The sequence below is a fragment of the Mus pahari genome, chromosome 14 (assembly GCF_900095145.1).
Source record: "Mus pahari chromosome 14, PAHARI_EIJ_v1.1, whole genome shotgun sequence".
NCBI classification, from domain to species: Eukaryota; Metazoa; Chordata; class Mammalia; order Rodentia; family Muridae; genus Mus; species Mus pahari.
Window position 1 is genome coordinate 85,944,264 of NC_034603.1, and position 26,970 is coordinate 85,971,233.

The 26,970-nt window shown below is 51.0% G+C and overlaps 1 protein-coding gene across 10 annotated transcripts in view; it reads right to left on the bottom strand.

Annotated features, from left to right (window-relative positions):
- The window catches only part of Rbfox3 (RNA binding fox-1 homolog 3), a 425,904-nt gene that overhangs the window by 318,798 nt on the left and 80,136 nt on the right, over nt 1-26,970 (bottom strand). For 9 of the 10 annotated variants that reach the window (XM_021211389.2, XM_029545673.1, XM_021211393.2 and 6 more), the window contains one exon: nt 5,969-6,105. The gene's annotated coding sequence lies outside the window, so the exon portion shown is untranslated. Of the gene's footprint in view, nt 1-5,968; nt 6,106-26,750; nt 26,772-26,970 lie in introns of those variants that run through there. The other variant, XM_029545668.1, reaches the window with a different exon arrangement.

Here is a 26,970-nt window from a genome sequence, read left to right on the forward strand (position 1 = left end):
TCGGAATCACGTGATGAACAGGATATTGTTAGGGTGAGATGAAGGTGCAGCCACTTCACTCTTAACTGGCTCTCAAGATGGTTTCAGGACTAAGCAGACCAACTCACTGGATAAAGTGTTTCTTGTGCAGGTTTGAGGATTCAAATCCACATAAAAGCCAGGCGGGTGTGGCCGTCTCCCAGAATCCCAGCCCTCAGGAGGCAGAGACAGGGGAACCCTGGAGCAAGCTGGCTAGCCCACATGCATGCAAACACACAGATACACAGACATACAACCAGCAACCATGGAGGACCCTGAACTGGGAACTGTGTTCCCAAAAGGCAGAGTCGCATCCTAGCTCCCAGTCCTTGTGATAGAAGACACATGAAAACAGGAACTTCATAGGCACCATCCAGTTAGGAGGTAAAATCAGGCACCCAGACACACACATGGGGGAGGCCAGGATGGGAGAGATGCAGACACAAGCCACACACACTTTGGCACCACTATGTGAGCTCAGAAGGGCCCTGGGAATTGATTGCCTCTGCAACTCCTGCTCTAGTGGTTCCGACCTCTGGGACAGATCAAGAATAAACATCTCCTGTTTTAAACCACCTACGCATTCACATGGGCTTGTCTGTCTGTCTGTCCCTGCTTGCTCCAGGGACTCCCCTGTCTGCCTCCTGAGGGCTGGGATTCTGTGAGACTGTTGCAGCCATAGGACAGTAAGACCTGGCCTGGACACAACCAGCCAACCTTCAGTTCGTGCGGCCACCCTGATGCTCGGGGCCCCACCTCAGGGTCATCCTGTCCCACCCCTCATAACCGTTAGCAACGGCCCAGAGATGCCTTCCCAGTCCAGGGTGGGAGCCACACATGGAACAGCTTAATGGCTACTAACGTTCTAACACCCTGGCAACTAATGCATTCTAATTGGGCAACTTAACCCCAGAGTCAAGACCTGGGGAACTCTGGGATCCTCTGCGACCCTTCCAGCCACTTCCTAGCTCCACCACAGAGCTCCAAGCCACCAAGGAAAAAGTATCGACCTGGTTTTCTACTTTTTAGGAAAACAACTCCAGCGAGCAGTTTTATCCTTCAACTAACAAACGCAAGGCCAAGAAGAGGACAAAGGAGATGCTGCAGCCACCAAGCTCTGTGGGAGATGATATCGCAAATGCCACCAAGGCCTGTGACATCTGTCTAGAGGCTGGCCCAGCAGCTCCCAGAGCAGACCCGGCATCAGCTGCTTAGGAAACATCCCAAAGCCTAGACGAGGGCTCTCATGGTGAAGATGGCATCTCGGGAGCCTTCTCACTCCCCTGATGCACCTTGGATGTCACGTGACTGTGAGCTGCCCAGGACTACAGGGAAAGGAAGAGGGCAGTGAGACCAAGCATGGAGCTGGGCCAGCAAGTCTGGGAAGGAGGCATAGAGAAACCTAAGGTGAAGGAAGTCTTGCATTGGGAGGGAAGAGGAGAGAGGGGAGGAGGGGGAGGAGGGAAAGAGAGAGAGGAGGGGAAGAGGGAGAGGAGAGGAGGATGGAAGGAGGGAGGAAGGGAGGAGGGAGAGGAGAGAAGGAGGGAAAGAGGCAGGGAGAAAAAGGAGGAGGCAGAAAGAAAGGGAGGAAGGAGGTGAAGATGGAGGAGGAATAGAGAGAACAAGAGGAGGGAAATTTGAGAGGAGGTAGCAGGTAGGGAAAAGTGAGTCCAAAGCCATGGGTTTTCCCCAGGGTGAGCACAGTGCATCCTTGGAGCTCACTCCAGTGGAGCTCCCTAATTAAACCATCAGGTTCATCCCAGATGACTGCAGGAGTCCTGCCCAGGAAGCCCTGTGTGGGGCCAACAGGCTCCAACCCTTCTACCCAACTGCAATGCAGCACAGTGGGGCAGCAGCACAGAGGGGCAGCAGCACAGTGGGGCAGGCTCTGGACAAACAGATAGGAAAGTCTATCTCTAAGTGGCTTCTGATATGGCTGGGTAAAGCCATGATCACACTCCTCCCCACACTCCTTCTCACACCAGGAGGCCTCAGTAATCGGGGCTGGGGGATAGTCTAACTACCGCAGCCTCAGGCAGCCTGTGTACAGCTCAGCCCAAGGTGTCGGCGGCTTCCCCATGATGGATTCTGGTTTAACAGCTTTTAAAAACAAGCAGAGGAGAGCCAGGCGTGATGGATGAGTGCAGGAAGCACGCTCATTCGGAGATGATTTATGGGATGTTGCCCGTCGTGCTCATGGGACGCAGCTCGAGGGTGGGGGCCTTGGAGATGGATGTCTTCCAACGTTGAGCACTTGTAGGGTGTCAGCAGCTCAACCACAAACATGCATGCTCCGCCCCAGCCTGCAGGGCCCCCAGCCTCAGTCGCCTACGAGAGGCACAGAAGGCAGGTGGAAGACTCCACTTTCCCTTCGGCTCCTGAACGTGAGCAGTTCTCCCCTCTCAGAAACATCTGGAGAAGGAACAGCTGGCCACAGCCTCTGGTTCCTCTGAGTGACACCCGCAATGGATACAAATATGGCTGAACAGCAGAAGGGACGAGGCAAGGTGGCATGTCCCCTGTCCCAGTGGGTGACAGACGTCTCCTTCCAGCATGTCTGATGGACTGTTGCCCACAGACTGGCCACTATGACACCTCATTTTGCAGCAGATTAATGTCCACCCATGTTTTTAATGAAGGCCTGGAATTGGTTGCACAGTTAGATCCAAATTGGCTCCATATTGAAAGGGGTGAGCTTTTAAATAAGACCTAAGGACAAGGTTCTGCCTAAAGGCAAGAAATGCAGAGGGCAGGGTCAAAGGCGAAAGCAAATCATTTCTTCTCTCATCGTCCCTTGAGCAAGGACATGTTGACAGTAGTAGAGATCACACTAAGTGAGCTACAATGTCAAAGCCATTCCTGGAACTGTGACCCACCTCTGTCCAGGCTGTAGGCTACAGCAGGCTTTTCTGACCTCAAAACCACTCTTAGGAGAAGCTCTTCTCCAAAGAGTCAGAGCAAGGGATTCTCACACCCCAGTGGTGGGTTTGACATTACTAGGCATCGTCTGTCTGTGTGTGTGTCTATGTGTGTGTGTGTGTGTGTGTGTGTGTTTGTGTCTACATGTGTGTGTCTGTATGTTTGTGTGTGTCTGTGTGTGTCTGTCTGTGTGTCTATGTGTGTGTGTCTGTGTGTGTGTATGTTTGTGTGTGTGTCTATATGTTTGTCTGTGTGTCTGTGTGTCTGTGTGTGTATCTGTCTGTGTGTCTATGTGCCTGTCTGTCTGTGTGTGTGTATCTGTGTGTGTGTTTGTCTGTCTGTGTGTGTCTGTGTGTCTGTGTCTGTGTGTGTGTGTGTGTGTGTGTGTGTGTGTGTGTGTGTGTGTATGCAGGAGTCAGCAGCCTGACATGCCTGGTCGCTCAACCATGTGCCTGACCTCATCCTTCAGAGATCTGCCATCCCAGAACTGCTAAAGACATGCAGATCACGCACAGGTGCCTGGGACACACCTCTGTATGACCCTCCCTTAGAAGATGGGCTCCCTGTGAGTCAAGACTCCCCTTGCCTTCACCCCATGGGAAGGACAAGACTTACACAGCTGTCAGAGCTACCTTCTAAATGCAGGGAGGTCAGAATGAGAGTGTGCTAAGCAAAGACGCTCCATGTAAAGTCACTTGGGCCCTGGACTTCCCAGGTCCACCCTGGGGACCTGCTGGGCTTTGCGCTTCCAGCTTTAATGACCCCAAAGAGCCACCTTGCTGGGGATACTGGTTCTCTGAAGCCCAGGAAGGTGAATCTGGGCCAGCTGTCCTCACTCGGGGGTAGAATCAGGAGCCCCAAAACCCAGCAGCAAGACACTAGAGCTTGCCTGAGGCCAGCTGTAAGACCCAGCCCCCTCTGAGGCTCTCTGGAGCCACAATCCATGGCCTCAGAGTGACAAGGGGACACTGAGGACCTCTCAGCATGGCTTGGGCTCACTGAGCAGGGCCATCCCAGTCAGCATAGGACAAGCTTGGCCCAACATCTACCTCTGGACTGCTCAGTCCCAATCCAGATTGAGTCTCAAGAACAGTAGCGTCCCTACAGTAGCTCTCAGATGACTCCAGCTTCAACTTGGGGGTCCCTGCCTTGACCCTCACAGAAGGCAGCATTGTCTTCATCTCCTCAGGCTTGACACAGTGAAGGAAGACCCTGACTCAGAACCCTTCTATGGATTCCGTTGGTTTTAGCAGATCACAACACCCCATCCCCTGGGGACTCCAAACATAGCCCAGGGCACCAGACCCATCTGCACTCTGCCCACTTCCACTCAGCCATCCGACCCGACCCTAGCCCTCACACCCATCTTCTAAATGCTTTGGCACATCCCCACCTCAGGGCATCGGTATCACAACCCATCTGGAAGGTTCTCTCTCACTTCCTTTTCCGCACCATCTCGCATGAACAACAGGCACCTCCGTTCCCCAGTACTGGTCAGTTCGCCACACCACATTTGTCCCCCGAGACCTTTGCACCCCTAGACATTACTTGTAACCCACTGCAGCTAATTCCCCAGCCCCTGCCCCCATTAGCTAACAAACTCCGTGAGGACTTTTTCCTGAGCTCATCAGAGCTGCTCGGACTCAGGCAATCCTCCGTCTACAACAGGCTACATCCAATAACCTGACTACCCACTGAGAAATGTGGGGACACATTGACCATGCCTGACCTCGCGAGTGACACCACTCACCCACACAGTTGGCTGCCCTTCTTTCCCCTCATGACCACGTGGTCAGTCAGAACTGCCAACTGTCCAATGTCAGCTTGCTGCAGACTCCAGAAAAGATCGAAACTCAAAAACCCAAGCACGGTGTCTACTGAGGGCACATTCCTTTCATGTACACGGCAGAGACGGTCACATGATCACGGGATGGGCTGCATTGCTGAGTGATATCCAGGGAAGTCTGTGGACCAGTGAGCCTCGTACAAGAAGAAAACCCCAGGGAGAGAGCTTCGGCCAGTCACGAGGGAACAGTGTGCATGCCCCCAGAGAGACATCTACACCATGCAGAATTCTTTCCTACAGACTCTGCAAAGCGCTCTGGAGAAGCCAGCCACAGCCCTGTTTCCAGCTCCTGTTACATGCTTGGCCCAACAAAGTCCACCACTGGGGAGCAGAGAAATGGTTCCTCAAGAAAGGGCACTTGCCACCAAGTCCTGTCCCAAGCTCCCTCCTCAGAAGCCACATAATGGGATCGCTCTAGAAGTTGTCCTCTGACCTCCTTAGCTTGAGGCATTTCCTAGCTGGTGAGTATGAAGATGGGCCAGGAGGATGGGGCTCCCTAACTTCCCAGGAAGAAAGCATGGGAACACACAGTCCCCAGCATTCTCCCAAGTGTCATATGTGATAAAGCCAAAATCACACATGTAGAGCATTTTCTTGGGGTCTACAAACAGGCCTAGGGAATTATCAAAATCAAGAGTCCCCGAGCCCTGCAGCTACCACGGAAAATGAATGAAGTCTTGTGGGCTGTATTTGAAACCTCCAAGTGTGACACTGGCCCTGGTGGCTCCTGTCAGAACCTGTTGCTCAGCCTGAGGGACAGGGAATCACTCCATCACCTTAGCAGCAAGATGGAGGCTCACTGCTGCTCCCTGGCTTGAGGGCAGCCTGGACATTAGGTTGGAGGATCAGATCGCAGTCTTGGCCACTCATACATCTCATATTGACGAGCCTGACAGGAGCAGATCATGAAGTTACTCTCCTTCCCTGACGAAGTTCCCCAAAACGTGCTGGTGAGTGTCAGGACACAGAGAACAAGGTCAACGGCCATGATTTCCTGGGGACCTGGGGACTCTATGTGACTTCACCAACTTGTAGAAGCCATGAAGATGCAATGAACTGCAAACACAGGCATAGGACACCATCCCACTGCCCCACGATGCCTTCCAGAAGCTGAAGTGGCCTTATTAGTGATACTCGCCGCAAACTCAGATGCCAAGGCAGAGGAGGGGAGCCTTGTGGCCTTACCTGTTGGGGTGTCGTCTACTTTCCTGTAGCCAGGGGCCCGTGGAGGAACTGATGAGGCTTCCTCAGTGTGCAGTGTGTGTGCCCACGCAGAGTGGGATCACAAAGGACCGCTAGGTTCTCACAGGCAGCTTTTCAACCTGAAGGGAAGGGAAATGAAAACAAAAGAAACAAAAATAAATGCCCTGCCTTGGAAATAGTCCCTCCCCTTTAATATAAAACAAATGCTGGCACGTAGTCAAGAGCCCGCCACCAGGGATCAGTCATGTGGTCCCCGCCCCATCCACGAGCACCTAGGCTCTGCCTGGCATCCACTCTCGGCCATTCGGCCACCTGCCTGAGCTATTGACCTCTCAGGCAGCCCACTTCCTCTGACTCCTCAATCCCATGGACGCTTGTCTCTCCCCAAGCTGTCCCCCACCTTCTCCCATGTCCCCTTCTAGCCTCAGTTCCTATCTCTTCTGGCTTAGACTCTAACCCGACACATACACACCCCACAGACACCTCATCCCTCTCTTTTAGTAGGAATGGTCAGATCATGTCCCGTTCTAACCACAACCCTCCAGGGGCAGTCAATTGGAAGAAACACCCAACAGTGTTTTGATGACCATGGTGAACTCAGCCTTTGGGGGCTCCCAGTTCACAGGATTTGAGGTCTAGGAAAGTAAGATCAGATGACAGACACAGAGCTAAGGTATTACAGGTGGTCTCATGGTAAATCTCCCACTGCCTATAGGACTCATGAGCTCTGGAACCTCTCCTATGGCACTCTCTCATCCCTGGACCTCCAGAATATCACTGTATACGCAGGGTAACTCTTCCCGGCGCCCATAGCACACCTCATGTCCACTGTCACATAGGGTGCTCACCCTCTGTAATTGCATAGCTTTCTCCCCGCTCCAACCCCAGAAATTCTGCACGTAGCACTTTTCCAGTAAAACCCTCCCGGCTCAGAACACTCAACCAAAATCTTTACCATCCCACGCCCGCCTGGCCATGTCCCACCAAAAGCCTCAGGCCCCTTTGTTTTCTTTGACCCAGGTTGGGTGGGAGAAAACTGAGCAGCAGCCTATCCTCCACCACTGGGGCTCATTTCCTTTGCTCTGCAGTGCGAAGTGCCATCTATCCATCATCCACTGCACAGAATATCCCAGAACACAGGCTGGAGGCCTGAAGCCCCAGCCATACCCCAGCAGTCACACAGCCATGCAGTCACACAGCCACGTAGCCACGCAGCCACACAGCCACGCAGCCACACAGCCACACAGCCACACAGTCACACAGCCCCAGCTTTTGTAGACTCATGGGGTTGTTACTCCCGTACTCCGCTCCAGCAATCCCCATCACAATGTCAGAGAAGTGTGGCAGGGTGGAGGAGTAGAGGATCCAGGCCAGGGCTGGCTGAGAGATGGAAGAGAGGAGGTAGGTACCTACCCTTTGCAGGGCCCCAGGGTCAAGACCACAGTCTGCTACTCCTGTTGTCAGCACCAGGCTCTCATTTGTGGGGGGTGGGGCTGAGTTTTCCTCACCCTCAGAAGCATAGTTAGTGTGCCACACTGTGTGCTGAGTGTGCCCCACTTGTGCTATGTGTGCAGAGTGTAGTACCGTGTCCCCAAATGTGAGCTGAGGAATACACATGGCATGTCTAACCCTGAAAGCCTGCCCCCACAAAAAAAAATGGTCTGCTTGCAACCTCAGCCTCCTCCTCTCTGAAGCTGCAGGGAGGACAAGTGGGGAACTCTGAGTCCCCACAATGTCCCCTGTACATGTATGTGCATGTACACACACACACACACACACACACACATACACACACACACACACACACACACAGGTTGCACCTTTAACTCCAGGAACCTGAGGTCACTGGAGTGTGAAGGGTTAAAGCTGTCCACTATTGCAGAAAACATGACCTCCCCCCCCCCGCACCCCCCTCCATTCTACAAGGTATGCAAAAGCCATCATATCCCAAGACCGTGTGACACTCTCAGAACTCCTGTGGAGAAAGCCCTGCAGAAAGACTATGGCAGACTTTCCCCAAAGCCCCCCAAACTACACATGGCTGGGCGGTCAGGGGACACCACTAACTCCTTATAAATTAATTATTACCTGATAAAATGGCTTTATTTATAGGATTCCAGATGAAAAGCAGAAAGGGCCTCTGTGTGTGTATGTGTGTGTGTGTGTGTGTTCCTCCTGCCTCCACATCCAGAGTGGAGAACCCCTCCCTGATGCTACACACACACACACACACACACACACACATGCATGCACACACAAACATGCAGGTACTTACAATACATATATACAGGCACACACACACATTCACACATGCACATACTCACACATGTTCTCACACACACATGTGCACACTCACACTCACACCCACACATGCACAAGCACATGCACATGCTCACAGATGCACATACACTCGCATACAGGCACACACATGCACACTCAAACCCATGTGCATCCACATGCACACACTCACGCACAGGCACACATGCTCACACACACACACACACACACACACACATTTTCACATACCCACAATCACTCACACACATGCATACAATGCATACACACAGACACACATACACACGCACACACAGAGCATGGCACATAGACTAAGGACCAATAGGAACATTTAAGATGAGGCCTGACCCCAGAAAGCACAACTCGCTGTGCCTCTAACCCAGAGGGAAGCACGGCACAGCATGCCATATTTCAGTAGTAAAGATACAGGGAAATGCAATATTCCAAGAAAATGAGCTGCCGCCTCCTCCTCCTCCCGTTTTTAAATGGCTCTTGCGGAGCTGGCTTCACCCTTCACTCCCCTCGTGCCTTATGGATCCTGTCCCCGGGTTCATTATTCTGACATGTGGTGGGAGTCTGACAGTGTTACTGCGGCTCCACTTCTTCCTTTAATGCCAGCCTGTTTTAATAATACAGTGTACCTTTTGGTTTGGTGAAATGTGACATTATTCCAAGCACCCAGCGGCAATGGGAAGGGCCTTATGTAATTTATGTGTTCTCCGCGCTGTGTTTAACACTCCCAAAGCGGAGGGCTGTAATTTGGGAAGCGATTCTCCCCAAGGTCAGGGGAACAGTTTGTAGATGGAAGGCTGGGGGCTGTCTGACCTGAGCTCAGCCCCAGGAGCCCCTGCTATGAGGCTGGACCCAGCAGCAGGAGGACTCTGCACCTTAAATCATAAATGGCCCAGATAAAAACCAAAACAAAAAACACCCCAGCCCAGCTATGGCTTCTGGTTTAAGCAATTTTTAACGAAGTAGAGATGTTTGGGTCATGTCTCCCTCCTATTGCCAAAGCCTCCCAGGTGTTCACCTTTCAAATGTATCTTTTTACTTTGTGTGTGGGAGCGAGGGGACTCTGGATGCACACATGTGTAAAGGTGTGTGCGCATGCGTGTGTGGCTGGCAGAAGTTGGCGGCAGCTGTCTACCTCCCCATACTCTGGTCACTTATCAGGCAGGTTTTCGTGCTGAACCTGGAGCTCACCAGGTAGGATAAACTGGCTGGTCAGTGAGCCCCAGAGACCTGCCTCCCTACCCAGCCAGGACTGAGGCTACAGGCAATTGCCACAGCGCCCAACATTGCATATGGATGCTGGGATGCTGGGTGTATAAAATCAGCCCCTCCTGCTTCTATGTAGCACGTTGCCTAATGAACTGCCTCTCCGGTCCCCCCAGGTCCCCATTTTGCAATGACAGGGAGCCTGACATGACAGTCCGGGTCTGCCCTAGGCACACCAAGGGACTGCTGATCACCTAGCACCTCACATGCTGACCCTTAAAGAAATCACCACTGTGAGTCCCTCCTATGCTGGGGACAAAGGAACACCACAGGGACATGTCACCAAGAAGCTTATAGTGGAGACACAACAGCCAGCCAACTACCACAGTGGAGGTGGACAAGCCTTGAAGAGGAGGGATCTTCCTTTGCACTGTGTCACACCTAGGGCCTGGCATAAGACAAGTGCTATATCGAGACATTTGAGCAACTGACAGAATAAAATGTCAATGAGAGAGACGGAGAAAGCACCACATGCATGGGGGAGGGTGTTCTGGCTTCCCAGATGGAGCTGGTGACAGACCCCAGAGGGGGATGGGGGAGAAAGAGGAGGAGAGGAGGAGGAAGAGGAGGAGGGGGAGGAGGAGGAAGAAGAGGAGAAGGAGGAGAGGAGAGGCAGGGCAGAGGAAGAGACAGCAGGTGTCAAATGGGAAAGCCACAGGGAAGTGCCTTTCTGGGAGCAGAGAGACGGGACATTGGTATTGGACAGAGCAGAGACAGGGTTGTCCTGTGAACTCAGGAATCAGATCACAGCACCTTGAAAGCCACGCCAAGGACTTTATGAAGTCACTTGGAGAATTTTTAAGTGGGAAGCTATGCAGATTCATGTCTTAGGAGTGCATCCTGGTGTCCGGGAGGACCCCGCGGACATGTGAGAACAAGGCAGGAATCTCAATCAGCTTCTCCAGGCGATCAGATGAGATGTGCAGGCTCGTGGAGGGGCAAGGTGGAAACCAGGGGATGTGGTCAGCAGTGTACAGAAACCAGTGGACATGGGATTGGCACAAAAGGCAGTATAAGCCACGCCATAGCTTCGCAGTAGAGTTGGGGGCCTTAGGGTATTAGGAAAGGTTACCTTGGGAAGGGTTCATTGTGTAAAAATTTCTTCCAAATAAAACCTTCCCTCTTAGCATTCTAAGAATGGTATGAGATGAAACTCATTCCTCAGGGAAGCTCCTTGAGCTCACAAAGCAAATAAGCTTCAGGAAATCCCTGAAACTGAGTAGATTCACCAGGTCCTTCCCTCCCAAGCCTATATAAGCAGTGTATATCTTACAGACAATCTCACACTAACTGAAACACATAGAAGAAACAGAGTTCGGCCAAGTTACCTGTAAAAGGCTCAGACCATCTAAACTGCTTGATAAAGACACTCTCCAACCTGATGGATGCCTCCAGCTTGTGCAGTGTGCTTCAGGTCTCCAGCTTTCCTGAGCTATCACCCAGGCTAGGGTGGGCTTTCGTGTCATAGCTGTCTTTGACTCAATCCTGTTCCTGTAAGTAACCCATCGCTCATAGTTCTGTAAGCAGTGGCAATACAATTCATTGCTTCATCAGGTTGGTCTTGATGATGGCCAGATTTTGGTTTGTTGTTGGTTCCCTATCTAGGGTGAGCAGACTTCTGTTCTGGTCTCTCTAGAAATGGTGTACCACAACAGGGCCTCAGTGGGGCCATTGTTATCTTTATCCCCTTTCCTATGTTAAAAATAGCATGTATCCAGCAGGTAGGTGGACAGTGTGCTCCAGATCAACCTGGTTGCATAGAAATCCTGGTTGTTGTTTTTTTTTTATTTGCTTGTTTAAAGGTTAATATATTTCAAGGCTTGTGGGGAAACCAGGGGACGTGGTCAGCAGTATACAGAAACCAGTGGACACGGGATTGGCACAGAAGGCAGTATAAGCCACGCCATAGCTTCTCAGTAGAGTTGGGGTCCTTAAGTTAAGGCTGAACAGACCTGAGGTGACACGGGAGTAGCTGGGAGTGGTTGTGTGCTAAGACCTAAGGTTTAAGGAAGAGGCCTCCCTGCTTTGGGGGCTATGGTAACCAGCCTCCAGAGTGACAATGAGATTCTAACTCTCTACCCTCTTTGTTCCCCACCTCACAGCAGCTGGGTCATCTATGTGAACAACCTGAGCTTGCATGTGCCTGCCTTACAGAGAAACTCAGAATCCCAGGACCAGGGTGTTTCCAGAGGAGGGCACCAGCTGTTGCACAGGTTAGAGCAACATCCAGGCACTCTCACCCAACAGTGACCTGTGCTTCTGCAATGGGTTAGAAGCTGCCGGCCCCATCTCCTCGCACAGACATTTTTATAGAGCTCTCCTCTGACGACTAAGGCAAAGCTATTGCCCCCAAGTTCCTTGCTCACTGCTGTTGTATTTCGATGTTCTGCATCACTCCACTCGGGCCCTCGAAGGCTGGGGAATTTGGCACTACAAACACAGTGCTTGATATAGTCTAGGTTCTCAATGCTGCAGGATGGATAGATGAGTCAATGGATTGATGGATCAAAAGATGGGTGGGTGGGTAGATGGATGGATGTGTGAACAAATCAAAGGTGGATACGTCAGTGGTTAGGTAGATAGATCAGTTAATGGGTAGATGAATTGATCAATCATCCACTCAATGGATCAAAGGATGGATAGATAGATCAATGGTTCAATATATAGATGGGTGGACAGACAGATTGATGGCTAGCTGGATAACTGGATCAACAGAACTATGGATTGATAGAAAGACAGAAAATTTAACTTTACCTAGTAGCCCAGGTCAACTGGTAGACAAGCAATTTCCCTCCTGAATCATCACTACACACACACACACATACACACACACAAACACACAAACATACACTCATGTACACACTGACTCTCACACACACATACACATTCACACACACACACACATACATATACACTCTCACATACACACATACTCACTCTCATACACCCACGCTCACACCCACACACAGACACATACACACATATACTCTCACATACATATACACACACTCACAAATGTAACACTCACACACTCATTCTTATACACACGCTTATATACACACATATATACACAATATACTCATTCATGTACATTCACTCTCATACACACACTCACACACATACACACACATACACTCATATACATGTACATTCACTCTCATATACATATATACACTCACACACATCCACACATGCTCACATACACAAACACACACACACACGTGCTCTTTTGCTGTAAAGAGAAGCTCAGCTGCAATAGCAGAGGATGAGGGGAGGGGAGAAAACCATGAAGTTGATCCTGACAGGTTCTCGCTGTGCTAAAAACAGGCAAGAGTCTGTGGGAAACCCAGGCAACCCCCTACTTCCTTCAGGAATTCAAAAAAGACAGACAGTCTGTGCCCAACTGAACCAGGCAGCAGGAACTAAGAGTGCATCCTGTGTGGCCCCTCAGCAGTGCAGGGTCGGGTGGGGATATGGACAGCCAATGGACATGATAGCACATACAGTGGACAGAGTAAGGCCAAGAGGCCGACTAGGCTCTATCTGTCCTTGCCTGCAAGGCCCCACACACAATGCACACCAAAGAGCAGCGCCTTTCTGTCACACAGCTGTGGAGCACCACCCTTTGCTGTCACTGCAGAGCACTCGGGCCCGGCTGACAATTGCAGCTCAGAGCACGTGCACACCTTGAGGAAGGGCTGAGTGCGGGGAACAGCTTTCTGAAATGAAGGAGCATCGGCGCTGTGAGCCCACTCATCCAGGTGGCCTGCCTGAGCCATGGAGATGTCAGGTCCACACAGCTGACCACCTCACTACAGAGCCCCAGCCAGAAGCCTCAGTAGACCAGGAGGAAACATACCCTACTTGGGAAGCCATCTTGGACAGAAGCAGGATCAAAAACTAGCTCTGAACACCTAGAGAACTATCATGGACAAGCCAGGTAGAAATAAACAGGGGTACATTCAGGTGCCCAGCTGAGCAAAACGTAAGTGACTCGGTGGGGTGGGGGAGAGGCTGGAAATGGGGAAACCCATCCTATTTCTGTGCAGTAGCTGCCTGTGAGCATTTTTATTCTGAAATTTGAAGGTTACCATGTTCCTAACGTTAACACCATGCTTGATTCCCAGAACCACCATGTTCTCTGCACCAACCCTGGGGTTGCCATCTCTACCTGGCCTTCTGTCATGTTCTGTGCCTACCCAGGGACTGGAGACGAGGGACCGAGTTGGTCTTATTCTTGTGGAGACATGGGGGTGGCAGTCCCAGGCCAGGAGAGAGGCACAGAAATTCTGAGTACAGCAACAGGAGAGAGAAGGGGATGGCAGGGGACTCTGGTGTAATAGGGAGGGGCACCTGGTGATTGGCAGGCTTGAGGGCAGGGGGATAAGAGTGACAAGGAGATGGAGGGGGCAGATGCAAGAAGGCATAGTGAGAGTGGAATTGGGGTGCAGAAAGGTGAGAGGGGAGGAAGGAGTGGGGGTACCCAGGAGTGAAGACACAAAAGTGGAGAGTGGAGGAGGTGAGGAGAGAGACATGGCATGAGGGTGAGAGAGGGGTATGCTGGAGGGGTGCCGAGTGCTGGGCTTGGAGTCAGGGAGCAGGGGGTGCCCAAGCTACAGGGCAACCACAGAGGCGGATTGAGGGGACCCCACAGGCAAGGCAGAAGTTTGTTTCCACTGCGTGTAGAAGATAGCATGCCAGGATGCTAGGCAACCTCATTTGAGACATTGTAATGCCAGGATGCTAGGTAGCCTCCTTTGAGACATTGTAACTAGAAGAGATTGCCACCTTAACAGATTCTGAACTTTTGAAAAGCCAAGCCAAAATGAGAGTGTGTTCAAGGGAGTCCCCATGGCTGGTGACTGATGAGAAGGGCCCCAGGGAGCTCAAAGGTAGACTTGAAAGCCTGCAGACTAACCATAAACTCCCCCAGACCAATAGGCATGAAACTTTCCCCTTGCCCGGAGTTCCAAGCTGCCCTGGATCTCGCCCCACAATTTCTGTCTACAGCCTGACTGCATTCCCTGGAGGAATTTCTCAACTGCTCCCAACCTGGAGCCTATTGCCTCTCTGCACACAGCCCACTCTTCCAGTATGCACATTAGGGAAATGGCTTAAGACAGCAGTGTGTTTTAAGAATCATTGCAAGAGACGCGGTGACATTTGTAGTGTACAAGTGTTCGGAAGAATTCCCAGGCAAGCCTGCTCTGTTCTGCCCTGGAAGAATTCTAGCCACCAGAAGGAATCTGTCCAGGTCCCTATGTAGATACCTCACAGACCCTCTGGGAGGGGAAGGGAATGGAACGTCTGTCAACAGGGAGATGAGACAGAAGCAGCATGCATGATCTTGGGGTAACATTTGTCATTCAACCCTCTCAGTTAATGACCCTTTTCTTGACACCTGGGCACAGCGGTTCCATAGCCGAGCAACATAAGCATGAGATTCTCAAAAAGTGTCAAATGCTTGCCTGTCTCCCATGGGACTTTTGAAGATACTGTTCCCCACATGGAAAGACAAGGACTTGGTTACACCTATACAAGGGATGTCGATGAATGTCAACCCCCTGAGGCTTCTGAGCCTTCTAATGGAAGAGTCAACCCTAGGACTTACTCAGTTCCTCTAGGGAAAGCAGCCATTGACAGCTATATGCAGCACTGAATGCTTGGGTTGAGAGGCATGCTCCAGTGGGTTTTCAAACTGGCACTAGTAGGAAGGCCCCACCGGGACACCAAAAGGCCTGTACCATTGCTCATGAATTGAGGAGACAGGGAAGCAGCATGGATATCTAGGATTCATCCCAGTTCACCTCGTCTGTGAGTCTAACCCTGGCCTCTCCCTAGTTAGCACCAACAACAGACAAAGGGCTAAAGGCAAAGCACGAATAGGATGAGGGTGTTGATGGGATCTCTCTGATGTGCTCACAGGGCACAGCTGTCCCTCTTCTGCTCGTGGAGCACCACAGTCTCGCCAGAAGCGACCAAGAAGCACCTGGAATCTGCCCAAGACCTCCCTATGTCTGGGGAGATAAGCACAGACCTCCAGAGAACTTTCTCTGGTAGTGATGAGCCTGTTCTTAGCCTGGCTTTCATGGGACAAACAGATGTTTGGCAGGAGGCTGGAACAGCTGGGTTACAGAGCAGCAGGTCGGAGCTCTGTCGACTGCATTCCTATCTATTGGATATGAAGCGTGGGTCACAGCCCAGCAGAGAGGCTGTCTGAATCCAGATCGAGTCTGAGCCTGTGTAATCCTTCACTCTGCCACCTGGAAGGTCCTGTCCTGCTATCTGTCATCTCAGGAATTTGTTTTCTTTCTAAGTCCTTTCTGATGTCTTTTTTTTTTTTTAGAACCCAGCATATGAATTTGGGGCTCATGAATTCCATGGCATAAGGAAGACCTCTGAGGGTCAGCACAGCTCAGTGAGGCTGAGAGCACACATCATGATGAAGCAGGGGCAAGGCCTCCTGGAGAGATGGCTGAGTGTGTATTGCTCTTAGAGAGTTCAGTTCCTAGCAGCCACATCACCTGTCTCACAGATGCCTGTAACTCCAGCTCCAGGGTATCCGATACCCTCTGACCTGTGAGTACCTGCATTCACGTGCACAGACCCACACATAGATACACGTGCATATACAATTAAAAATAAAATAAATCTTTTGTGGTGGTTTAAATAAAAATGACCCCCATAGATCCATAGGGAATAGCACTATTAGGAGGTGTGGCCTTGCTGGAGTGGGTGTGGCTTTGTTAGAGGAAGTTTGTCCATAGGGCCCCAGGACTTTGAAGACCAGATACTTAAACCACACCTAGTGTGGCACTCACTTCTGCTGCCTGTGGATCAAGATGAACTCTCATCTTCTCCAGCATCAATTCTGCCTACATGCCACCATGCTTCCCATCATGATGACAATGGACTAAACCTCTGAAACTTTAGGCCAGCCCCAATTAAAAGTTTTCCTTTATGTGAGATGCCTTGGTCATGATGTCTCTTCACAGCAATAAAATCCTAACTAAGACATCTTTACAAAAGATGAGGGTGGAGGTACCAGATATATTGATTTACCTATCCATAGACTCATCTATCTATGTGCCCAATCATTTACTCACCTGTTCATACACTAACTACATAGCTGTCCATTCATCTGCTCAACTGCAATCTATATATCCATTCATCCATTCATCTCTCTAACTACCTACTTACCCACCCTATCCATCCACCCACCCATTTGCCTACCTGTTCATCTATTTACAAATCTATTCAACTGCATATCTATTTATCCATGCATCCATCCATGAATCCATCCATGTATTCATGCATGCATGCATCCATTCATGTATTCATCCATGCATCCAGCCCTCCATCCATGCATCCATTCATCCATGCATTCATTCATGAATTCATCCATCCATACATTTATCTGTCCATGTATCCATCCATTCATGCATCCATCCTCCTATGCATGCATCCATCCATTCATCTGTCCCTCCATCCATGCATCCATTCATCTATGCATCCATCACGCATCCATTCATGCATCCACACATCTATCCATCCATGCATCCATCCATCTGTCCATGCACTTACTTATTCATTCACTTACATATTTGAACATTTACCCATACCTCCAACTACATAACTACTCACCCACCTATCCATTTGTCCATTCATCTCTAACACATCCTTCCAACTACATGTTTGTCCAACCATATATCATTTGTTTATCTAGTCACATGCCCACTGTCTACTCACATCTCCAGCTACTGACCCCACACACCCTTTCATCTACCCACTAGTCATCTAGCTACCCATCCATTCATCTATGATGTAACTCCAATAAGTGTAGTAGATTCTCAGAACCGGGGTAGGGGCGAGAGGCAAGTGTCACTAAGACTTCATGACAGAGCATCCACACATCTTGGCCTGAATTAGACACACTTGGACCAAAATCTTAGCTCCTCTTTCACTACGCCTGGTTGTTTTCTTGTCTCTCAGTGTCAGATTGCTTGCCAGTAAAACGGAATCATAGTTCTATCATTGGGTCACTAAGAGGAACAAGGCCACGCGCTTGGAATACTTGGCTTAAGCTCTGATCCATGATGAATGCTCAATATGAAATGGCCTCTGTGTCCAGATCATCACACACTGAGATGACATCCACTGCTGTTGCCCTCAGGATTAGCCTACACTCCACCTCGCTGTGGAGACAACGGTAACAGAACTCTGATCCCCCCCCCCAGCGCTGTGTCCTTTCCAGGGCTGTTTTGCAGTATTTCCCCCCAAAGATCCAAGTCTCTTTTTCTACCCTGTGTGAGCCTGGGCTAAGCTATACAACGTTTGTGGCTAACGAAGCCCCAAGCCTGGCAGAAGCAGCCTTACATGCTTCCTGTTGTTTGTTGCCCTGTGGTACAGAGGCCAATGGCACCCTGGTATAGAGCCACTCAGCTGAGTTATAGACCTATAGAGAGTTTGCCATGGCCCGCTTACCTCAAGTGGCCCACAGACCTGTGAGTGCTCTGTGAGCACCACTCTCGTAGAGAATGCCTAACTAGGAGCTACAAAGAACTCAAAGTATCAAACTGAAGCAAATCATCCGGTCAATAGATGAACAGAAGAACTGAACGAACATCTCAGAAGAAGTGCAAATGGCCAACAAATATAGGGAAAAAATGTTCAGCATCCTCAGCCATCGGGGAAGTGCAAATCAAAGCTACACTGAGAGCCTTTCTTGGCTCAGTCAGATGGTTATCATCAGTAAATCAAAGGTGAGAGTGTGGGGAGGGGGGGCCCTTCCATACCGCAGGTGGGAATGTCCATGAGGCTGCATGGGGCTGCACCAGGCTACATGGGCTGCACGGGGCTGCACCGGGCTGCATGAGGCGGCGTGGGGCTGCACGGGGCAGCTTGGGGCTGTACGGGGCTACAAGGGGCTGCATGGGCTGCACCAGGCTGCACAGGGCTTCATCAGACTGCACGGGACTGCATGGGACTGCACCGGACTGCACCGGACTGCATGGGGCTCCACAAGGCTGTATCGGGCTGCATGGGGCTGCACCGGGCTGCATGGGCTGCACACTGCTGCACCAGGCTACATGGGGCTGCATGGGGCTGCACCAGACTGCACAGGGCTGCACCGGGCTGCATGGGCTGCACAGTGCTGCACCAGGCTACATGGGGCTGCATGGGGCTGCACCAGCCTGCACAGGGCTGCACCGGGCTGCATGGGGCTCCACAGGGCTGCACAGGACTGCATGGGGCTGCACCGGGCTGCATGGGGAAACAGTGTGGAGGTCACTAGAAACAAATGAAGAAATGAAAAACTTAAAAACAGAGCCACCATGCGACATAGCGATACTGCTCCTGGGTGCATGCCCAAAGGCTCAAGTCAGCATTTTCAGAGTCACCTGCATACTGGTGTTCATGGTTGCCAAGATAAGCAAACAGCCTGGATGCCCACAATGGATAAAGAAAACATAGTATATATGTATATATGAGTATTTCATTGTGTCAGATAGAGAGGGCAATTATATCCTTTTCAGAAAAACAGGTGGAAGTGGAGACCACCACTTAAGCCAAATAAACCAGATTCAGAAAGACAAATACCACATGTTTACTTTCATACACAGAATCCAGATACTAAGCTGAATAGGGATATGAACGTACAAGTGGGGGAGGGGACCGGCAGGAGGGGCCCAAGGGACAGGAGCGAGTAATCTGAACAAAGTACGTGCTAAACGTTTATGAAAATGACGAAATGAAGCCTATTCTTTTGTACGCTATAAAAAATTTTTAAAACAAAATCAATTAAAATGTCCTATTCGTATCTTAACAGATTACATACTGCAAGAATAGTTGAAGTGCGTTGGAATGAACAGACTACATCTGCTCTGCAGCACGATCAACTGTCCTGTAACTCGGAGCTCTGCCTCCCTTAGAAAGCCTTGCCAGCAGATCCTACCAAACTCTGTGCCCGGTCCTTAGCCCTGCCTTCTCACAGAAACACTAAGTGGCTCTGCAGTTAGAACAGAAGATGACCTAATCGGCCAACAGTGGGAATAGAGGCTCCTTGGTCTCCCAAACTCCATATGACCTAGCACAAGGCAAGGCCTGGGCCAAGTAGTGGGAGTGGGTGGGTAGGGGAACAGAGGTGGGGGGAGGGGTATGGGAATCTTTCGGGATAGCATTTGAAATGTAAATAAAGAAAATAATAATAATAATAAAAAAAAAAAAAAAAAAGAAAGAGCCGGGGAGAATGGCGAGGCTGGGGAAAGTGCTGCTTCCAGTGCAGAAACTCGGCCTCTGGGGCTTCTGGTGCTAGAGCGCCAGTTCACCAGTCCACCTACTCATTTACTTCTAATTCTAGGGAACGGAGTTGTCAACAGCTCCGGGGAGGGGCGGTTGGGTGAAGCTCTTTGCTGCTAAGAGGAGATTAGGCCTCTGAGGAGGGCGCTGCTGCAGTGCCCCACGGGCACATTAGGGATTCTGAGCAGGGGCTTGCCGTAAATCACTTCCCATTCAGCTCTGCTGCTGAGGGGCCCGAAGGTCGATTTTCCATGGTTATGACAACAAAAAACGAAAATTGGGTCAAACTTGAAAGGTGTTATCTTCCTCCGAGCGGCTAAATGCACGAGAGTAATGAGGTTGGTTAAGCAATCCACCCTGGCAGCCCCTGAACTACTCTGCCGACAGACGGGCCAGGTAAGTGGGTGGGCAAAGGTTGCCCTGCCACACCTCTGCCTGCCCAGTGGAAGAACCTGTGCTCTTGGCCTTCTGCCACCAGAAACCTCTCTGGATGCAGAGACAGGGCATCTGCATTCTTAGCCCCTCCTGCCTCTGGGCTTCTCTCAGCTGGGGGAGAACACCTGGGTCAAGGATCAAGCTTTCCAGAGACCAAGCCCTAGTGGGGCCAGTCTTGCTGTGGGTCCCTCCCAGTTGTCACAAGCTGGATCCTGGAAGAGCTGTGCGTGGTCTGCTGACAGCCCCACCTACAAAGGGGTGCCAGCCTTCAACTGGGGCAGGCTCTATGCAAATATTGTGGATTTGCAAAGTCCGCCCATCTCCTGACCAATCATCAGCTATGTGGGCACAGAGCCTGCCCAGAGTCTCCCAAGCCTGGCTTTGAGTCTGAGGTTACACAGTACTTACAGAGTGACCTGTCCCTGCCCTCAGAGGTTTGTCTTAGGAACTATGCCGTCTTCATCACTAGAAAAAGAGACTAGAGAGATTGGAGAGGGGTAAAGAGAAGAGTGGGGGCTCTCCCATCGGGTGTTCTATTTGGAAATTGTATGGGGGGGGAGGGGTGCTCGTTAGACAGGGTCTTCTGCATCCTCAGCTAGCCTCGAACTCCAAATCCGAGTCAGGAAAGGACCTTGACCTTCTCATCCTCCTGAGAGCTGGGATTGCAGGTGTGTCACCGTGCCTAGCCTGTTTGTGAATTATGTGACATTCTTTAAAATGGCTGTCCTCTATGGGCAGGACACACCTACATCACCCAGCAGTGGGGAGGGAAAGTGTGGGCATAGTCTGGGGCCATTGCCTGATTCTCCACATGGTTTTAGATGGATGGCCCTCACTGTTCAGTTCCAAAGCCGAGCTTGAAGTGAGGGTGGAATGAGGCAGAGTGAAAGGGAAGACCCCAGCTGCTCTGCCAGCATGCCCCAGTGCTCTGAACCACAGGACAGGAGCTGAGTCACTGTGCTCAGTCACAAAATGCCACATACTGACTGCATGAGTCCACTTATACTTACACAAGAAACCTAGAGTGGTTCTAAAGTCATGGAGAGTTAAATCTGAGTGGAGACTCCAGGAACTGGAGGAGGAGACAGAGCACCTGTGTTTAATGGGGACAGTGTTTCAGTTGGGGGAAGGGGTGAGAATGTTCTGGAGATCAGTTGTAACAGTCATACCACCACGGGTATGAGCTTTTAATGCCACTTCAGACCATCAAGAGGGTCCATTTAACGGAACACAGATTTTACTACTTTCACCGTTTTGTGTTAGATAGATGCAAAATTCTGGGTGAGTGCATGTCCTGTGAGCCCACAAACAATGTGGCTTCCCTGAACACTTCCTTCATGCCCCCTCTTATGCTCCATAAGAGGTGGTGTGGAGCAATATAGGCCCTGCTTGTGAGCTGTCCCTTGCTCTTGCCTCCATCCCCTGTCTCACCATCCCCATGTCCATCTGTGTGGTCCAGGCCTGTCTTTGTGGAAGGATGCACTACTCCCACCTTTGTACCCAAAGGCATTGCATTGCTTCCTTTAAAGTTCTGTCTATCAGCTCAGTCCATCAGAGCAAAGGCTCAGGCATTTACATGTCAAGTATCAGCTACTCAGAGAGCGCAAGGCAAGTCGGGGTTCCAAGATCTGGAGAAGAGGCAGGACTGTGGTGAGGGTCCCTGGCCTGGCTAGCAGTCGACCACTTTCTTGCTGTATGTTCTCAGTGGGGAGCAGGAAAGAGGATGACACTCTCATCTGGACACTAATCCCTTCCTAAGGGCCCTACCCTCATGGCTTTATCTAACCCAACTATCCTCCCAAGGGCTCATCTCCAAACACCATCCCACTGTGGGTTTAGTCTTCAGTTCACAGCAGAGCCCTGGTCCCTACAGATATTGAACAAGGTAGTGGCCCTTGATGCTAGGGGTTACAGTCAGTATAAGTAACTATCCACTGAGCTGCTTAGCAGCTGGAGCTGGGAACATGGGAGTGACTTTAAATTTTCTAGTGGCCTCACTAGAAACGTTAAAAACAAACAAGGGGCATCAATCCTTATGATCTTTTTTATCGAACACAACCATATTCAAGATGTTTTCCTTCCAACGTGCAATCAATATGAGGACTCCGATGTGAGACTTTATACCCGGCATCCTGCACTCAGTCCCTTGAAATCTGGGGTTTGTTTTAAGTGTTCCACACGTCAGTCCCAACGTGCCACATTCCCAATGCTCCCTGACACTGTGGTCATCACTACCATGCTGGATGTGCAGGTGAGAGGCTGTATCCCGCAGTCCTTGGGATGGAGCACACAACCAGTGACAAGAAGGAGCAGGAAGGACAGTCCTCTGCCTGGTCACCTCCTTCCAGCACTGCACACCAAGCCCCTCCACAGGCCAGGAGCATATGAAGCTCAGCAGGAGCTCTGGGACCACGCTGAACATAAAATCCTCCTTCCATCCAGACTTGGAGTTCAGTAGCCCTGACCCCTGGGACACCCCATCTGTGACACAGTCGAGGAAATAGAAGAGTTGGGGGAGAGGAATGTGGGCCCCTCACCTTGAGTTCCTATGAATGGAGCATAAGAGAAGGTTTCCCCAACCCCACACCTCTCCTGCAGCCACCCCAGTTGTGGCTGCCCACACATGTAACTGCTGGTCACTGAAAACAATATAGTACCATTGTCTGTCAGAATGTAGACAGAGGTTAAGGAGAGAGCGTGCATGGTGGTCATTCGCTGTTTATCTCCCCCTCTCTGCAGGTATATGCATTTGGGTCACCCTCAGACCTCCTTCCACAGGGGCCACTATTTGTTAGCGCAGACAGGGTCTCTCACTGATTTTGAGCCTGTCACTAGGCTGGCTGGCCCGAGAGCCCCAGGGATCCTCCTGTTCTGAGATGAAAGTGCATGCCACCAGGTCCAGCTGGTTTACGTGGGACCTGAAGATCAAACTCAGGTTCTTATGTCTGCTGTCAAGCACTTTACAGAGTGAGCCATCGGTCCAGCCTCCATCCACAGCACATTCTTAGAAGAGTCCCCTTCTCCCCTATCAGGGAGCTGCCAGAGGACTCTCCTGTGTCTGTAGAGGTCATCTCTGTCCATGCGGGACCCTTCCTTATGACATAGACTAGTGTCTATCACGGCAACAAATGACCACAGCTGAGTAGCCGAAGACAGCAGAAACACTCCAGCCACAGCAGGAGGCCACAAGGCCAAAGTCAGTTTTACAGGACTTGCAAGGAGTTGACAGTGCCATGCTCCTTCAGCAACCTGGAAGGAGGGGTCTTCCTGCCTCCTGCTGCCTCTGGAGGCCTCGGGCATCTCTCAGCCTGTGACTATATCCCTTCAACCTCTGTCTCTAGGGTCACAAAAGCTTCTCTTCTGTCAGTCAAATGTCCCTCTGCCTCCCTCTCAAGAACACTTGTAATGATGTACAGCGCTCATCTGGATGGTCCAGGAAGTCTCCATCCGGAGATCCTTACTCACTCATGGCGATGTGCATGCCTTCTAGGGACTAAGGTGTGGTATCTTCTCGAGTCCACTCTTCAACCAGCCACAGCTACGCACAAAAACTGCACACAGGGACTGAGGAGGTAGCTCAGTTGTTAGAGTGCTTGCCCGGAATGCACAGAGCGCCAGGTTAGATCTTAGCATAAACTGCACACAGCGGGGCAGGCCTACATAATCCCGGCACCTGAGGAGTGGAGACAGGGGAATCAAAAGTCCGAAACTGAGTTTGACTCTGTACTGAGTCAAAGCCAGACTGGACAAAACTGAGACCCTGTTTTAAAACAACAAATAAAGAAATAATAACAGTAACAAAAAAACAAAAAACAACAAAACAACAAAAACAAAAACAAAACAACAAACAAAAAAACCCAAGTTGCCTCCAGGTGTGAGATTGGGTAGGGAGGAAGCATCCGAAGTCAGATTTCTTTCCCCCTCAGGGGATAAACATGACCATTTTTCATAAGGAAATTGTTCTTAGGGAGGTATCTACATAGCCCTGTGAGGGCCAATCATCCCTGCAGGTAAAGAAAGACTCATAGCCCACTACCTGAAACCCAGGGATAGCAGAGAGGCTCCTGGGAAACCCCCAAGTGGGGTTGTAGGGATCAAGTCCCCGAACCCTGCTCATCATCACTGCTGACATCCACATTTGAAGTGAGGTACCACAGAAGACACCAGCCAGGCCGCCTCACCCTCCACCACAACATCCCAGTACACACCAGCCCCATCATGGCTGCCAGCACTGGCTGGGTCTCTCTGCCTACCATGTCTACAAGGCCAGAAGTTCCTGAGCATTGGGCTCTCAAAGCAACCTTGGCCAACAGGTGCAAGGCCCCAGGCCTCTCTGGAGAAGTCCTGAGTGTGTGTTCTGCATTTTCCCTCGGGGACCCCAGTGGGCTCCACTCCAGCTGCCACTACTGTCACCGGGATTCTCCCTCCCCATTTTCCCACACCCTTTCTCCTCCACTTGTCAAAACGGCTTGCCTGAACAAGAGAGATGACTTGGTTGGTATGGTACCAAGCTCAATGGTTTACCCTCATTCAGTCTATGCCACAGAGGTCTGTCATTGCTTCATTTCCAGTTTGGGACAGGGAGGCTGAGAAGGAATTGTCTAGGTCACACATACTGGGATGTGGTGGAGGGAGGGTACTTCCTGATCCTCACCCCCATGCACATGACACCTATAAGTTCCAGCCTTGAAAGTTCCCAGTTTAGCATGAAGACTAAACAAGGAAACAAAGATACCTGGGAAAGAGAAGAGAAGTTAGGAAAGGAGAAAAAGAAATAGATCCTTCAGGAGTCGCTGGCAGAAAGAGAGAAAGCCTGGGCTTTTCTGGGTGAGGCTGCACAGGAGCATAAAGAAAGGGGGCAGCAGAGGCCGAGGCATGAGGAGCAGCCGAGCTGAGGCTAGGGCCGGTTACCTGCCTGGTGAAATCCTTCAGAGGAGGAACAGGGGGTGCAGAGACTAGAATTGTCACTTGGCTCCCATGATCCCCAAATCACGAGCCAGAGGAACACCCAGGAGGATGTGAAGTGGCCATCTGCTTGGGATGCTGGGAAGCGGGTGTTGCTGGGCACAGAGCTGAGCACGTGACCACCTCCCTCCGAGCCAGTCCTCAGTTCCTCAAATTGTTCAACTCCCCTCCAAGGATGGGCTCAGCTCAGCACCCCAAGATCTTGGACCCAAGTGGGGAGAGAAAAGGAGGTAGGAATAAGGTCACACAGAGGGCAGTGAGGAATAAGCTGAGCTGACCCCTTTGCATCTGCTCCACCCTGTGTGTCACAGAGGTGGAGGGTCAGAAACCACAATCTCATGGAATGCAGGGCAGGGTTCTTCATCATTGAAGAGAAGGGGGCACTGGGATTCAATCTTCTCCCTGTGGAAGCTGTCTCTGGGTGACATGGAAGCGGGGAGTAGGGGGCAAAAACCTGACCCTGTGCTGCTAACCCAGAGGCCTAAAAGGTCTCTATACCAGTCCTCTACTGATGGCATTGCATCTCCAAGGATGTCTGCCTAGGGGTAGCTATGGCTGATGTCATCACAACCTGATAATCTGAAAGATCCATCCTGGAAACGGCAGAGCTCCTGCATGAACTCTGATACACTTGGGACCACTGTGGGTGGAGTCAGAGGAGCCCGGCCAGAGGTGAGGCTGTGCTATCCACTGACAAAGGTGACTGCCTCCCCAACAGACTAGAAGGGACATGAGAGAGTACCCATAGCCCCTGGATACCTGCCTGCTCCTGCTAGTTTCTTACATTCAACACCCTCATCTCCTACTTTAGACGGTGGTCCTGGGCCCACTTACATCTTTCATTGTGCATGGATGACCCTAGGTGACCCCATTAGGATGTACCAGGAACATTAGCACTTCCATTCTCAGCTTCACAGCATCCCTTCCACCTGCCATTTGAGGGAGTTCAGACTGGAAGATTCAGACTCCCAGCAGCACCATCCTGAGTCAAATGCAAGGAAACCATTATGCATGCCGCCAGTCTTGTGGAGTCACCAAGTACAACTTCAGCTGCTGGGATGGACTGGGACACTAGGGCTCCGTATCTCAGCCTTGGAGGAGGGGCAGAGGAGGAGGGATAGTCCTACTGGCTGCCTCCCAGCCATCCTGTCCACCTCAGTGGTCAATGTGGACCTGGGACAAACAGAAGGCTTCCCTTCCCAGAGCCAGCAGGCACGCCCCCACCGCCGTGCCTCCCATGGCTCTACCGTCTGCACAGGGGAGCTGAAATCAAGGCATTCTCTGAGTAACAACTTTGAGGCAGCAGTATAACACCGCTAGACTTTACCCCGGACAAGCTATACCCTCTACACCCAACCGCAGAGCACACCCATTCTGCAAGGTGGGGAGTGTGGGCCTGGCTCTCAGGAGAAGCTGGCTATAGGCTACAGCCCCCGGAGGACCTGTCCCAGGATATCATCAGTGAAATTTTGTCAGAGGTTCAGAGACTCACCTAACAGAGAGGAAGTATCATAGTCATCCTTGAACACATCTGGAAGGCCTGGCTCAGTGAACACTGCTCTTCCTGGCCTGGGACTCCCACAGGGTTAACAAGGTCACTGAGCACAGAGGTTCAGGCCAAGTTTTCCCCAGAACCCTCTGCCAAAAGACAGGCGCTCTCTCTCTCTCTCTCTCTCTCTCTCTCTCTCTCTCTCTCTCTCTCTCTCTCTCTC